The sequence below is a fragment of the Physella acuta genome, unplaced genomic scaffold, assembly GCF_028476545.2.
Source record: "Physella acuta isolate Inbredline_101_S28 unplaced genomic scaffold, ASM2847654v3 ptg001214l, whole genome shotgun sequence".
Classification (NCBI taxonomy): domain Eukaryota; kingdom Metazoa; phylum Mollusca; class Gastropoda; family Physidae; genus Physella; species Physella acuta.
In genome coordinates, this window is record NW_026732731.1 from 180001 (window position 1) to 195796 (window position 15796).

General features: G+C 38.2%; 1 protein-coding gene across 1 annotated transcript in view; it reads right to left on the bottom strand.

The window, feature by feature from the left end:
* Positions 1–9949, bottom strand: part of LOC131957156 (carbohydrate sulfotransferase 15) — a 50208-nt gene extending 40259 nt beyond the window's left edge. Inside the window, exon 1 of the mRNA XM_059321886.1 lies at positions 9919–9949. The gene's annotated coding sequence lies outside the window, so the exon portion shown is untranslated. The remainder of the gene's footprint in view (positions 1–9918) is intronic.
* Between the last annotated feature and the right edge of the window lie 5847 nt (positions 9950–15796).

The following is a 15796-nucleotide window of genomic DNA, read 5'->3' on the forward strand; positions in this document are numbered from 1 at the left end:
TTTGATTCTCTGACTTTTTTGTTTCTTTGTTTGTTTCAATTTAAATCTAATGTACAAATGATACTCAAGAACCGAGAAATCGACCTATGGCCTATTGAACAAAAACAATCGTCATATAAAACGGCATCAGCAGACTAGCCACCCACCTGTAAAAATGTTCTTTCAAATCCTGACGTTATCCCAAGTATGGCCTGTTTTTTTGTTTTATAAACACATTAAACGTGACGGCACGTCCGACTGGCAGCTTGGGATCTATTTGTCACGACACTCGTAAATCTTAACTGGCGCGCTGAAAACTTAAGGTTTATAGGTAAATTGCGATCTGCGAAATGCGAAATTGCGATCCGCGTAAAGATTAGTTGAAGATTTGTATGTGTTGTTGAACATATGTGTGCAGCAAGTCTTGTGAAATAAACAATTTGCGGGAAAAAAAAAACATAAGAAAAAAAATGAGACGTAGATATAGATAACCAGACCACATATTTATTGAGGTACAATCAGGCTGAGGGGTAGACTACTCGATAAAAAAAAGATAAAATGCTTCACGTATGTGATATATTTACTATTTAAAATACATGTACTATGTACTGTTATAAAGCGGTTCTTAGTACTCCCCCTCACACACACACACACACACTATCCTTTCAATTTTGTCATACTGTGTGTTGGGTTTCACGCTTCAGTGATAGCGTTAATTGGAAAATTCTTTATTTGAAAAGACTCCGGACTACCTAAAGCCCGAGGGGTCGTGCGTATATTAAATAATACAAAGTTACCGCATGATCAACCCTCCTCTATCCACACAGAACGTTATTTGATATCCATACAGACCACCACACCTATATCATATAACATTATTTCTTGATGACACCTCACCATCAACCATCGCAAACCTTAAACCACTACCACCCCTAAATTTCTCTTCCCGTTACACACACACACACACATATATATATACACATACGCATACAAGAACGATGAAAATATTCTGATATTTTCAATAGACTATGAAATCCTGTCATTATACAGATGTTTGGGGGGAAAAAAAACTTGGTTTGTTTTTCTATCAAAGACAGCTCTGTTACAATTGTTATATGTCAACTGCATAGACTAAAATAAAACATAAAAACCACCCGCTTCCTCATTTACTATAGACTAGGCGACCCAGTTTCCAATTTGGAAACGGTCTGTCGGCTGCACTCCACTGTACAACACAACACAATTCATCATCTCACTACACCCACGTCACCTTTTATAAAGCTTTCAACCAAAAATGAATCCCTGTTCTAAGACCCGAACTACTACTCAGTTCCTTGGGAACAATACTTTATGACGTCCGCTGTTGAAAAAGGGTATAGAAAGGGGTGGGGTGTCATAGTGAAAACGAGCTTTATGAACGCTTGTATGAGGGGTAAGACAAGGTTTTTTTTTTTTTTTTTTTTGTGGTAACTTCCACACTTGAAATATAAAATTCATGTACGATTCCGAAACATAACCCAAGCCCTTTGATTAACCACAGCCGTAAAATGAACCCAGTCATAAAGTTAAATCAAACTCTAAAGTTAACTTAAATTTAACCCCAAACCTACAACTAACCCCAACTTTAAAGTAAAGTCCCATGCAAAAGTTAACTCCGATCCTAAACTCAACTCAAAACATAAAATGTCCTCACCACTAACCCAAGCCTGTAAGTTAACCTAATGTTAACCCCAGCCCTAAAATTAACCCTAACTCTAAAGTTAACCCCGGACATATGGTTAACCCTAAACCTAACCATAAACACCATCTCTCACATTAAAATGCTGTTATAGACTAAACCAAAGTCCAAAAACGGTGATACAACTCATAAAAACAAAACAAAAAATGTTCTTTGTCTTGAAACTAACGTAAAATGTTTAAGGTAAATTTCCAGCGAGCTTTAACATAGGAAACAAAAGCCTTCGTGTACAGGTGCATGTGTGACAGCTTAATGCTGATGTTTGCTTCGTGTAATGCTGCACAATTAATGGCACAACATACAGGTACAAACCTCTTGTTGGAGACAGTTATATATAAATGGGGAATGGATGAAAAAAATTGGCCATTACCTCTATGGCTTAGGACTATCCCCACCACCCATCCCCATCCCCCTCACATTCCCACAGCTTCTGCTGATAAACTTGTTTACTTGAACAACAATAGTTTTTTAATAGAATATATAAAAATAAAATTAAAAATAGTCCCGTTGTACCGATTCCCCTAACCATTGTATTGATTAATCATGTATTCGCTTGACATGTATTTGTGTGTCCAATTAGCTGCATATCCTGTTTACACATACTCGCGTAGACTATTGTAGGAGTGGATTAAATATAATACAAAATTAGAAGCCTTAAGGCACACTCGAATTATAAAGTACCATTAAGCACGTATTTTTTTCTCACAAATTGGTATGCCCCACAACTTAATCCATTTTCTTAAGGCCGAGACAAGTGCTCCCCCCCCCCCCCACCTTTTTTTTTAAAAACATATGTTAGGAATTTGGTTACGTTATTTTTTAAACCTGCATTAGAAAGGGTAGTAAGTCAAGTGCATTTCTGACCATACACAGCATTAAAAAGATGAAAAGTGATCATCATTAGACCATACGATTCATGTAGTAGATGAAGTAGAGTTAATTACTAGGGCAGACGGACCATGGAACAGATGAAGTAGAGTTAATCACAAGACCGAACGGACTATGAAACCGATTAAGTAGAGAAACACTAGACCAGTTGGTCCATCGAGCAGATGAAGTAGAGTAAATGACGTTGAGCAGATCTATTGCAGCGAAAGGAGACCATCGTAAAAGATTACACCATTCAGTTTATCTATATTTAGTCAGTAAGTCCAGTCACTTCTCCGGGTGCGTCCCCCCCCCCCTAACAAAAATAGAATTAATATAGAAAATAGGCCCTACATACTTTTTACAAGAGTCTACCCCTCCTCCCCCCCCCCCCTTCGTAGATTAACAAGTGCACCCCCACCCCCCCCCCTCCCACCCCCCGGAGAAAAAAAAAGTCTAAAAGAAACACTGGGGACGTGACTGTTAATTTTATTCGCACTCTATTTGCTATTTCATAGCTCAGTTCTACACTAAGCATTTCTAAAACTCCATCTTTCAATACTAAAAGCTTTTGTATGCATGTTTACATAAATTCGCCACCAACGTCTACCTAACGTCTAATTTATTTACCAAGGAGAGAGAATAATTTAAGAGCAGTAATGTTAAAAATGTTCTACCTTTAACTTGACGGATGTACTTTAAAATATACCAAGGGAGATAATTATTTAAAATAAAACAATAAATCATCTCCCCTGTCTGTCAGACCGCGTCTATCAGAATGGGTAGTGGGAAAGGTATGAAAGACTGAGGACCTGTAACTATATAGTATACAGTATAGTGCTTTTCACAAATTTTTCCATATAGCGCAATGTTGTATCAGTGATATTTGCAGGCAGCTTGCACCCCAAATATAAATCATAACAACTAATAAGATGATGACTTTAAGACCATTTACCACAGAAGAGTGCAAGATGCCTACTGCTGTCTGCAAAAACTCTAGTTAAAATGTTTAACACAGTGGTTCTTAACCTGGGTTCGACGGAGGTCAAGACACACACCCGACTCATTCACGATCGGATTTAGTCAGCGCAGACGATAGAACTATTAAGATGAGTTCGATGGGAACGGAGAGGCGAGTTCGAATCCGGGTTCAAGTCAGTAGACCGTCCCTAAGTCTATCTTTCCCATGTCTGATAGGTACTTACTCACGTTAGGGAAAGAAAAGGCGGGTGGGCAAAGTGCTGACCACACTATCCCTTCATATGCCGAGGTCACAGAAACAAGTGAACTCTACTTCTCTTGCCCCATAGATCGTCAGGTTTGAAAGGGAACTTTACCCACTACTCGGTGAACGCGTAAATGAAACTGGTGGGGTTCGGTACCTCCAAAAAGTTTAAGAACCACAGGTTTAATATAACAATTTGTAATGAACACCATACAAGTGAAGAAACTATTTACTAGGATACTATTTACATAAAATCCTATACATTTAGAAATTCAGGAGCAATGAATGATCGTTTCAATGAATGTTCGTCAAAATGGATGTACGTTTTAGCTAAGATTCGCTGTGCTGAACATTCGTTAAACCCACTATTCGTCAGATCGATTGTTCGTTACAGCAAATGCAGAAATTCCACTTTTTTTTGACCAACTTTCGTCGCAACCAATATTAGTTGCAGCTAACACGAATGATAGTAAATAAATAACTGTCGATTTGTACATACATTTTTTTTATATTTTGAATCTTCCCCCACCTTCCTTTTGACCCCCGCCTTCCTCCTAACACCCACCCTTCTACTAACCCCCACATCCAAGTCCACGCCTCCCTTAAAATATCTACAGTAAAACCGATTTACCATAATCAAACACTACGAGTCATAATAGCCACCTTATTTTCTGATTGTTCACGTTTACCTTTGAGGCCAAGTCGTGAAGCTATCGATTTATTGATCGATTAAAACTAAGGGCAACTGACATCTAAATATCGGACACAGATGACGTCACAAATTATGTCAATATCTGTATGTTTGTGTGCACTTTTATTGTAGTCGTGTGATTTCCGGTGACGTAGACGCTTGATTTACAGCACCGAGTCAAGTTGTAAAACGCAAGGCGATTGGACGAGAACAATCAAATTTCGCCATGACCCAATCATTTGAGCCCGGAAGACGTGTTTAGATTAGTAGGCGGAAGTGAATGGATGGTGTGTCAAAATGGTGGGTAACCATGCTGACCTCAGCGTTTTTATTACAGTTTAGTATCACTTTATTGACTGTAAGTGACGTCCCGCAGTCACGAACAGTTGATAGTCAGTTGTTCTTCAATGGCTATGCTTTACGAGTATTTGGAATAGGGGCGAACAACGAATGCGTTATTTCGGTGACCAGAAAAATGCGCAACGGAAAAATGAGCAACGGAAACTGTGCACACAAAAATGCGCAACAAAAAATGCACAGGTAGAAAAATGCGCAATCAGAAAATTGCGCACATAGAAAAATGCGCGCATAGTAAAGTGCGCACACAGAAGAATGCGAACATAGAAAAAAGCGCATACAAAAAAAATGCTCACACAGAAAAATGTGCAACTAAGAAAATTACGCAGACAGAAAATGACACACAGATTTCTCGGCAATTATGAGTATGACAATGTGTGTGTGTGTGTGTTTATGCTTGTATATTTAAGTCTGTATGTGTATGTGTGTATACATGTATATTTTATTCTCATTTCTGCATATTTTAATTTTTAAAAAGTGCATGCCACCGCTCTTTTCTAAAACGCATAGAAACATGCATTGCTATAATTTTCCGATCATACATACATAGATGCTGTTGACCGAAGGTGCTTTCTAGAAATCTATAAATAATGACAAAACGTAAAACCTTTCCAAATAAACCGGGAGTGATCTCCCCTAAACTTTCTCGAATATTCTTATATAAAATAACAGGGGATGGGAACTCGGGCTATAGACATGATTTTTATTCCATTTTAAATACTTAAAGTTTTAAAAATATAATAAAATCTCGTAGACAAATAAGTTGCACACCAAGTGAACGCCAAATAAAAAAGCGCATAATAGTGCGCAATATTATTAGTACTTTAAAAATTTGCATTAGTTTTTTGAGAAATCGGAAGTAGCGTAAATTACTACTTCCGGTCAACGGAAATTAGTCAAGATTTAACAGAAGGTAGAGAATTAGATCTTTTACTTACATGTGAAATTTCATTTATCTATCTGAAATAGTACTCAAGTTATAGGCTTTTGAAAGATTCAAAGTAGGAAAAGTACCACTTCCGGTTATCGGAAATCGCTCAAAAGTTGATACGGATCTACGATTTTGATATAATACTTATATATGAAATTTCATCAACCTAGCTGTAACGGTTCTCAAGTAATCGTGTTTACACACGGACAGACAGACACACAGACAGACACACAGACAGACACACAGACATACGGACAAGATTGCAAAATTATGTTTTTCCGTATCAGTGAGGTGTAAAACGTCGAGATTTGTAAAAATCTCGATTTTTTTTTTTGCACGATTACAATACTTTCTCTATACTTCGTATATACGAGAAAGTAAAAATTGGCCACATATAAGAACAACTATAACGTAGAGTTGCTGATACGAGCCGTTTCAATTTATTCTATTTTTGATCTTGTTTTTAAAAAAAAGGTACGGTCCAATAATTTTCAATGTTCGTTTCATTAATATTTGCCAAACACTGTTTGGAATGCAAGTTCGCGCATGCGTGGGCATAGCTCTGAATGGATAAGACGTCACTGTATTATTACGTCCCCTAGAAGAAATTAACCAACGCTTTTTTTATATAAAAGGCTACGTACATACGTACCATTTGTGTATACGCTAAATGGATTTAACACCCTGCTGGGCCTATTCGTGTTAGATAAGAGCTTTAGGGCGCTTACAAGACATAAGAGCTTAAAAATACCGTGGCCAGAGAAAACAGAGTTTAAGAATAGTTTGAGATATACGGAGCTAAGGTATACCGTAGCTACAGAAAACATACTTTAAGAACAATTTGAGATATACGAAGCTAAGGTATACCGTGGTCAGAGTAAAGATCACAGAGTTTCTTTGCCCCCCCCCCCCCCCAACGAAATAGAATTTATATAGAATATATATAATTTTAACAGTTTCCGCCACGCCCCCCCCCCCCCAAAAAATTTCAAGTGCGCCCCCCCCCCCCCACCCCGGAGAAAAAAGTCTGGAAGAAACGGTTTGTAAGGAACTTAGGTAGGTATTCCGTGGCCCGAGAAAATGAAGACACTTGTGACACGAAAATTACAAGACAGCATATTTGAGACACACGGAGCTTATAAATTAGAGACATGCATACTTTACAAATACAATGTCTACAGAAAACAGAGACATTTGAGAAAAGCGGAGCTTACAAATTTGAGACATGCATACTTTACAGATACCGTGTCTACAGAAAACAGAGTTTAAGAATAGTTGATGCACACTGAGCTTAGGTAAATCGTGGTTACAGAAAAAAAGATTAATATGAAACCTACGGATCAAAGAAAAGCTTTAGGAATATTATGGCCAAAGAAAAAAATATATTAAGAAAATTTGAGACTCATGGAGTTTGTAAAAATTGAGGCCACAGAAAACATAGCTTACAAATGTGAGACACACGGAGCTTACGAATTTGAGACGCGCCTAGATTATTAATTCCATGGACACAAATCGCGAAGTTCAATAACATTTAAGACACAAAGAGCTTACAAATTTTAGACACGGAGCTTATTGAGCTTATTAATTCCATGGACACAGAACCCGGAGTTAAAGAACATCTGACAACACACGTAGCTTACAAATACCGATACCTCCGTCATAACTCCACCTATTCCGTCCTCTATTTTTACTCTATCTAATCAATCCTGACATACACAATCACACTTTTTTCTTGTCGTGCTGATCTCCCCTGAGTCCACGAAAACTTGATTCTACAGAAATAAAACGAACTCGATCCTTTACTAAACATTTTGATCATAAATGTCTTTTGTTATTCTTGATTTTGTTATTCTGATTCCTGTTTCGTATTAACTAATCGACGAAATACAATGGAATTTAATTTTTAACTTAGAATTTCACCATAATATAATGTCCTAATGAAGTAGGCAAGGCTGATATATTCAGTGATGACCATTCATGCGGCCTTTAAAGATTCCTCTTCAGACCTAGGGAATCCATTGGGCAGATAAAGTAGAGTTCATATGTTTCTTGACCTCGGCATAAGACTGGATGATGTGGTCAGCTCTATACCCAGCCGCTTTTACTTTCCCTAACTTAGACATGTACTTACCAGAGCTGTGAAGATCTACAGTCAAAAATCGAACCGAGATCCGACATCGAGACATTATAGCAATTTAATTACTTTCATTTAATTACTACGCGACATTAATTGGAGGTCGATTTTAACTAAAAATATAGTTTTCCTAAAAAAAATAGCGCATAAATGAAATTAATTCAAGCGAAACACAATTCGGTGACACAAAAAAACACAGATAATACCACATATTTTATTCACGAAATTTAAGAATTGTAGCTCTGATCGTTAGTGAAAGTAGAGGCGGCAGGGCACACTACCACTTCATAAGCCGAGGTCACAGAAACAGGTTAGCTCTACATCACCTGGCCCATGGACCGAAGAGTTCAAACGTGTAGTTCGTTTTTATTTTATTTTAAAACAACAATTATCTTACAACACTTGAAATGAGGCAACTTACACACCTAGAAAACAAGTCTACACTATCAAGATAAACTATTATCGATCAAACCGGTCATTGTTGCTCACAGTGAATGGATATTGGCAGATGAGTTATGAGCCAATGGGTGACTTTTATTGTCTAGGCTGTCCAACTAAATGACAGCTGGTTGAACTTGATGTAGCCGTGTTTGTTCCTTACTGCGTGGAACGCAATAGTTATGTAGACATTCGATGGTGAAATTGTTTCATAACAAAGCAGAGACGGAGTTTCAGCCATACCCCCTACCCCCCTCCACCCCACCCCCCACACCCCAGCCGGTTCCTTAAAAAAATGCGCAATCGGAAAACTGCGCAACGGAAAACCGCGCAAATACAAACTAATTATACTAATACACTATGATTGTAACATACTTCGTGGAAATATATTTTATTATGCTACAGTGTACATGCAGACACCCTTTGTTATGGTCTATTAAGGCTAGATTTAAGGGAATAAAATTGCCTTTGCGCACTTTTTGTGTGCAGTTTTTCGTTGCGCTGTTTTTCGTTGCGCATCTTTCCAGTCACCCCGGAACATAGTTTTAGTAACGTTTTGTGGTATTTTGTTAATTGGTACAATAATCGGCAACTCGTCGACTTGATTTCAGGCTCATTTAGCTTTAACACAGAACTACAGACTCAGCTTACATCTTCATGCATGGACATTCAAAATACTGAGTGGCGGCGGTGTCGAGTGGTAGGGCGATCGACTGCAGTCATGAAGATCTCGAGTTCGGATCTCGGCCCGGACTCGAAACTAAAGGATGTCCCTGAGTTCAAATATGGGAAGCACACATACACCGAGGCAATGAAATGTATGAACTATATGTGTGGTAAGGATCTTTAGGTCAATACGGGGAAATTTATGTTTTACACATTCAAACGAATGACACCTTTAAGTCTGGGTATTGAAACAACTCACAATGTTTTGTTTATATTTTCAAATAAATCTTTTTTAATTAAAAATTTTAATTTAATTTAAATTTTAATTTAAAAAGCCTACTCACTATTTACCATTCACACCACAGCACTATTTTTCGCAGATATGGACATGACTTTTTATAAGAAAAAAATAGAATCAGCACTATTTTTTCACAAATGGCAGGCACAATGGACTTTTTCCTAACCAAGAGAGAGAGAGAGAGAGAAAGACCTGTAGCAGAGAGGCGGATGTTTACAAGGTAGTATCTCCACACCTGTCATTGAATTATTGATCCGCTAAAAGGAACAGGTGACGAGAAATTAAAATTATCGATTGATCGGATGGTGACTGATTTATTTTCCCGTATCGTGCGGGGCTTTACGTCGTCCGTTTTGTAACAAAAGTGCATTCGATCTTTAACTATCGTGGGAATAACAGCATACCGAAGGTCGCCACAGAGGCGTAGCGACCCCTCCCGGCGCCCGGGGACAAACTTTCAATTTGGCGCCCCCCCCCCCCACATATATTTTTTATGTTTATAATTCAAAACTGCAGCTAAAATGAGCTTTTAATTCCTTTTTCCAACCCATTTTGGCGCCCCCAGGGTCGGTGCCCGGGGACATATGTACCCACCCGAACGCCCCTCCTTCTTTGCTACGCCTCTGGGTCGCCACCAGGAGTTCTTCAAGCGTAGTTTATATATATATTTATCTATATATATATATATATATATATATATATATATATATATATATATATATATATATATATATATATATCTAATAATATAGAGCTCAATTCTGTAACGCATGTTTGTTTGTCGCTGGTTATCGATGGATTTAAGTGTTAGAAAATTATCGTGCGCATTTGTCTAAATTTATGAGTTAAAAAATTACTATTAAAAGTGTTGGGAAATCATTTTCATTTTTTCAAATTACAGTAATAATTGTCGGCATGTTCATTAAACACAAGTTTTTAAAAAATATCATCTTTTACAAAAATTCTAATTATGTCTTTATTTAGTCCTATAGCGCTTACTTCCCTTTGATAAATTAGGCAAAACACAATTACTTCCCTTTATAAAACCATTGCATTAGTTGAAAAGCATTTACTTTTTAATTACTTTGTTTTGGTGTTGGGAAAAAAAATAATTACATAATTAGCGGGGATTGATCAAGTGCAAATGTTGTAGGTATTTTACGGATAAGCTTGGAGTATTATAATTGTTCATTAAATTGAAACAGGCGCGTTCATTTAAGTGAGTGCGAAAACTATGAATAAGTTGGGGTACTATAGTCGTTTATTAAGCTAAAACAGGCGATTCTGCCCCGGGCGTTTATGTTCGCGTTAGTGTTTTCTTTGTGTTTAGGTGGGTTTGCGTTAGTGGTTGCGTTTTGATTTGGTTCGTTTTTGTTCTTTCTTTTTTCGTTTTTGTTTGTGTTTTTTTTTTGTTTGGGTTTGTATTTGTGTTTTGGTTGGTTTTGTGTTTGGATTTGGTTTGTTTTCGTTCTTTCTTTTTTCGTTTTTGTTTGTGTTTTTTGTTTGTATTTGTGTTTTTGGTTGGTTTTGCGTTTGGATTTGGTTTGTTTTCGTTTGCTTTTTCGTTTGTTTTTTTAGTTGGTATTGGTGTTTGTGGTTGGGTTTGTTGTTAGGTTTTTGTTTTCGTTTGCTTTTTTGTTTGTTTTTTCTTTGTGTTTGTATTGGTGTTTGTGGTTGTGGTTGGGTTTGTTGTTAGGTTTTTGTTTTCGTTTGTATTTGTAATTGTGTTAGCGTTATGTTTGCGTTTTGTTGTTTTTGGTTGGTTGTGGTTTGGGTGGGCAATGCCGGGTTTATGATGATTACTAAACACACAGGTAATGGTCTTTAACAGAAAGGTTTTTCACAGAAGCCAGAGCAGGGCCTGGCCGGGACGGCTAGTATATATATATATATATATATATATATATATATATATATATATATATATATATATATATATATATATATATATATATATATATATATATATATATATATATATATATATATATATATATATATCTTCAGGATATAAAACTTTTTATCATAAATATTTTTCAGGACGTCAACCCTTTCTACAATACCTGCACAAAATGTATTCTTTTATTGCCAGTATGAGGTATAGCATGTTAAGATAAATGTTTTTTTACCTATTTGATGAGAGTCACACCTGTCTCGCGGCAGTTGGGCGGGATTAGTGTAACACATGCTGCATGTTTACCGCCCGTCACGGACGTCTCGACACGCCTGACTGCACACTTGTCACGGTCGGTTACGTCCGGTTGATATCTCGGATGTAAAAACAAACGTTCTTTAATTGTGACCCAACAATGTCACCCTGATGCGAAAGATATAATTATATCCATGATTTAATCCTTGTATGATCAGATATTAAATATAATATATTAAATAAAACAAATATAAAAATACATTTATAGCAACAAGGTTTTAAAAAATAAGAAAGTAAACTTATTTCTTTTCTTTTACAAAAGCTTTTGTCGCTAATATAGGCTTGTATTTTCATAAAAGTGGAAAGTTTGAACGAAATCGCTGCTTTAGAAGTGGTTCAAAATTGAGTTACAAGATTTGCTACAAACCCACAAACAGACTCTGCGAACTAGATAAAAGCTTGTAAGAACTTATTTTTCTAATGGCAACATACTTAGCCTGGTGGTTGGGCATGGTGCTCTATGCACACCATCAACTCATATACCGAGGTCAAGAAGCACATGAACTCTGTCTCCGCTGTCTTATCGGTCTTTAGGTCTGAAAGGGCAAAGTTTATTTTTCATACTTACATTCCAACTTACTTTATTACTTTCTCGTATACAAAGTATAGAGAAATTATTGTAATCGTGCAAAATAAATCGAGATTTTTGCAAATCTCGACGTTTTACACCCTCCTGAGTCGGAAAAACAGTTTTGCAATCTTGTCCGTATGTCTGTGTGTGTGTCTGTGTCTGTAAACACTATAACTTGAGTACCGTAACAGCTAGATAAATGAAATTTCAAATATAAGTAAAAGATCTATTTCTCTACCTTCAGTCAAATTTTGGATGACTTCCGTCGTCCGAAAGTAGTAATTTAGGCTATTTCCGATTTCTCAAAAAAAAAAAAAACATTTTATTTGGCGTTCACTTGGTGTGGAATTCTTTCTTCTACAAGATGCTATTCTATTTTTAAAAGTTTAATTAATTAAAAATGGATTAAAAATCATGTCCATCGTGATGTGCCATCTCCCGTAGTGTCATATTAGAATATTTGAGAAAGTTTAGGGGAGATCACTCCCGGTTTATTTTATTTTTAGTGTATTTCATCACACTAGCTACATCAACAGAATAATAAGTCATCATATTGAAATGTGTTGTCTTGTGAAGATACACAATTCACCGACCAAAAAATAATAGGAACTATCTGTAATAAACACGTCAAAGCCCTTACAGTCGATCCACACACACACACACATACACACACATACAGAAACACGTCAAAGCCCTTATAGTCGATCCACACACACACACACATACACACACATACAGAAACACGTCAAAGCCCTATAGTCGATCCACACACACACACACACACACACGCACACACACACGCACAAACATCGTAAACCACAACAGCTGAAAGATCTGACACGTTCATCACAGTGTAATTAGGTACGCCACGACAGCTTTATAGCTAGCACCAATAATAAACGTCCCCTGGCTCCTAATCACTTACATGTATAGGCTTTTCATTATAACACCAACTTGAAGTCAAGAAATGAGACGTTGAAATCAATGGCAAAATCGATGATAGAGGGCGTTACTAGCACCAACATGGGACGGCGTAGTCTTTGAGGTAGAGCTCTAATCCGAAAGTCTCGAGTTCGAATCCCTGAGTCCACCCAGCTCTGATGGGTACCTAGCTCTTGTTATGGAAAAATAAAGGCGGCTGGGCCAATTGCTGCCCACACCTTCCCTTCATATGCCGAGGTCAAGAAACATATGAAACATGGATCGCTGAGTCTGGGGAGGATTCTTTACTTGCACCAACCTGGACTGCCAACCTGCTATTTCGTGTACTGTCCATTACTCTTTTATACCACCGTCTTATCATTGCTGTAAGCCGGGGCTGAAGCGCGGACCGCAGCGGGTGACACCTTGGGGGGGGGGGGGGGGCAGTGTTTCTTCCAGACTTTTTTCTCCGGGGAGCACGTGAAATATTTTGGGGGGGGGGGGGGGCGGTAGACTTTCTTCGAGGGGGGGGGGTGGCGGACACTGTTAAAAGTATATATTTTCTATATAAATTATATAAATTTCATTTCGTTCGGGGGGGGGGCGGTAGAATTTTTTCTGGGGGGGGGGGCTTTGCCCTCCCCCCCCCCCCCCGAAGAGATGCCTGGAAGAAACTCTGTGGGTGGGGGAGACGGACCCCAAGACACACACAGATTGCAAGATATTTAGAATAAATATGTTTTTGCCAGTTCAATTTATGGTTAATTAGAGTTTAAAAGTATTGACGATCCCGACTAGTGAGTGAGTGAGGGGGTGACACCATGACGTAAACATGCAAACTATAGAGAAAATAATGTTACACCCAGCTGTATTAACAACCAACTATAGATAAACATCATTAGATTAGTATTAATTGTGAACACTTTAAAGCTTTTACCCGGGTGAGGGGGGGGGGGGGGGGGGTGACACCATCTGCATAATATACAGAGAGAAAAAAAAGTGGGTGACACCCGACCTAGCGACGCCACTGCCTGCAAGCAAGCTATGCTAAAGAAGTGCAATAGATTTGAATATGTATGCAAGGGTGGGATAATATTTCATTAGATTACGGATGGTTGTTGTTGTTTTTTTCGTACGTGGGAGGTCGTTCATGAATGACGACACGCAACACAGTGTCCCGTGTTTCCCGAAGTCCCCGAGTTCGGATCTCGACCCAGCTCTGATGGGTACCTGATTGATACTGCCCTTTACATGCCGAGGTCTGTGAAACAGGTGAACTCTACCTACCCCCTGGAACTGTAAGGTTCAAAAAGGCAATTTAGTTTTTTTTTTTTTTTTTTTTTTTGTTTTTTTTTTAATTGTTTTGAGATTTGTTACAGAAGGGGTTTTGGGTCCTGCAAAATTTAAACAATATGACTTGCGTTCAGGGTTTCTTTCAGGCATCTCTTCTGGGCGGATGAGGGGGCAACTTAAATAAGGGGGAGGGAATTCCGTCTTTGCTTTATATAATTCTAGTCACTTTGCCTAAGGGGTCATCCATAAATGACGTCACGCTTTTTTTACGATTTTTACCTCCCCCCCCTCCCCTCCGTCACAAGTCGTCACAAAAAGCCAGACCCCCCCCCCCCCCCTTAAAATGACGTCACACCTCAACCTACAACCCCCCTCAAAATTGCAGTTGAATTTTTTTTAAACATTGATATTTTTCCAAAATCTTGTCTAAACTATTACAATTTATTAAAACAGTTTTCTAAAACGCGATGTAACGTCTAAAATTCGTTTTCTAACATTGCTTTTTTTATAATGCAAAAGTGTCACGTCGCAACCTCTGACCCCCCCCCCCTCCCCTCATCACACATCGTCACAAAATTACGGACCCACCCTCCCCCTACGAGTGTGACGTCATTTATGGATGACCCCTAACTACTAATAACGCTATACTCACACTGTATTCGCCCATAAAACCAGAGTTTCTTCCAGGCATCTCTTCGGGGGGGCGAAGCCCCCCCCCCCCCCCCCGAAAATTTTTTACCGCCCCCCCGAACGAAATGAAATTTATATAATTTATATAGAAAATATATACTTTTAACAGTGTCCGCCCCCCCGAAGAAAGTTTACCGCCCCCCCCGAAGATTTCAAGTGCCCCCCCCCCGGAGAAAAAAGTCTGGAAGAAACACTGCATAAAACGGACTACATCATCCCTTTACACATCGAGGTATCTAAATCATGAACTGAATTTCATTTGCTCTAAACGCTGAAAACATATAGCAGGAAACCATAAAAGTAGTGAAAGCGGAAAACTATTTAAAAAAACACTTTTCCAATAGTCACGCAATTCAGGATAACGACATTAGATATTTGGGTAACATTGAAAGGGAAATAACCGAAATAATTATTTTCCTTAAGCGAGTCGAGTAGCTACTTATTTCCCTGTAATGTTTAAAACGTTACCTGACATAAGAAGTAAAATTGCATACGACTGTTGTATAATATTCGCATGTTCCGTTTTTTCCTGTCCTGTTGTAGCTATTCTTGTGCAACTTTTAATGAATAGCAATGAGTAATGAAGCAGGCGAAATAATCATAAATTCAAACTACGTGGTCGTTTGAAGCAGGATTCTTTCAGGCAGTGTTACTTCAAAACTTTTATCTCCGGGGGGGGGGGGGGTGCACTTGAAATTCGGGGAGGGGGGTTGCGTGGACTAAAATTTTCGGGGGTGGGGGCGACACTGTTAAATGTATACATTTTCTATACACATTCCATTTCATTT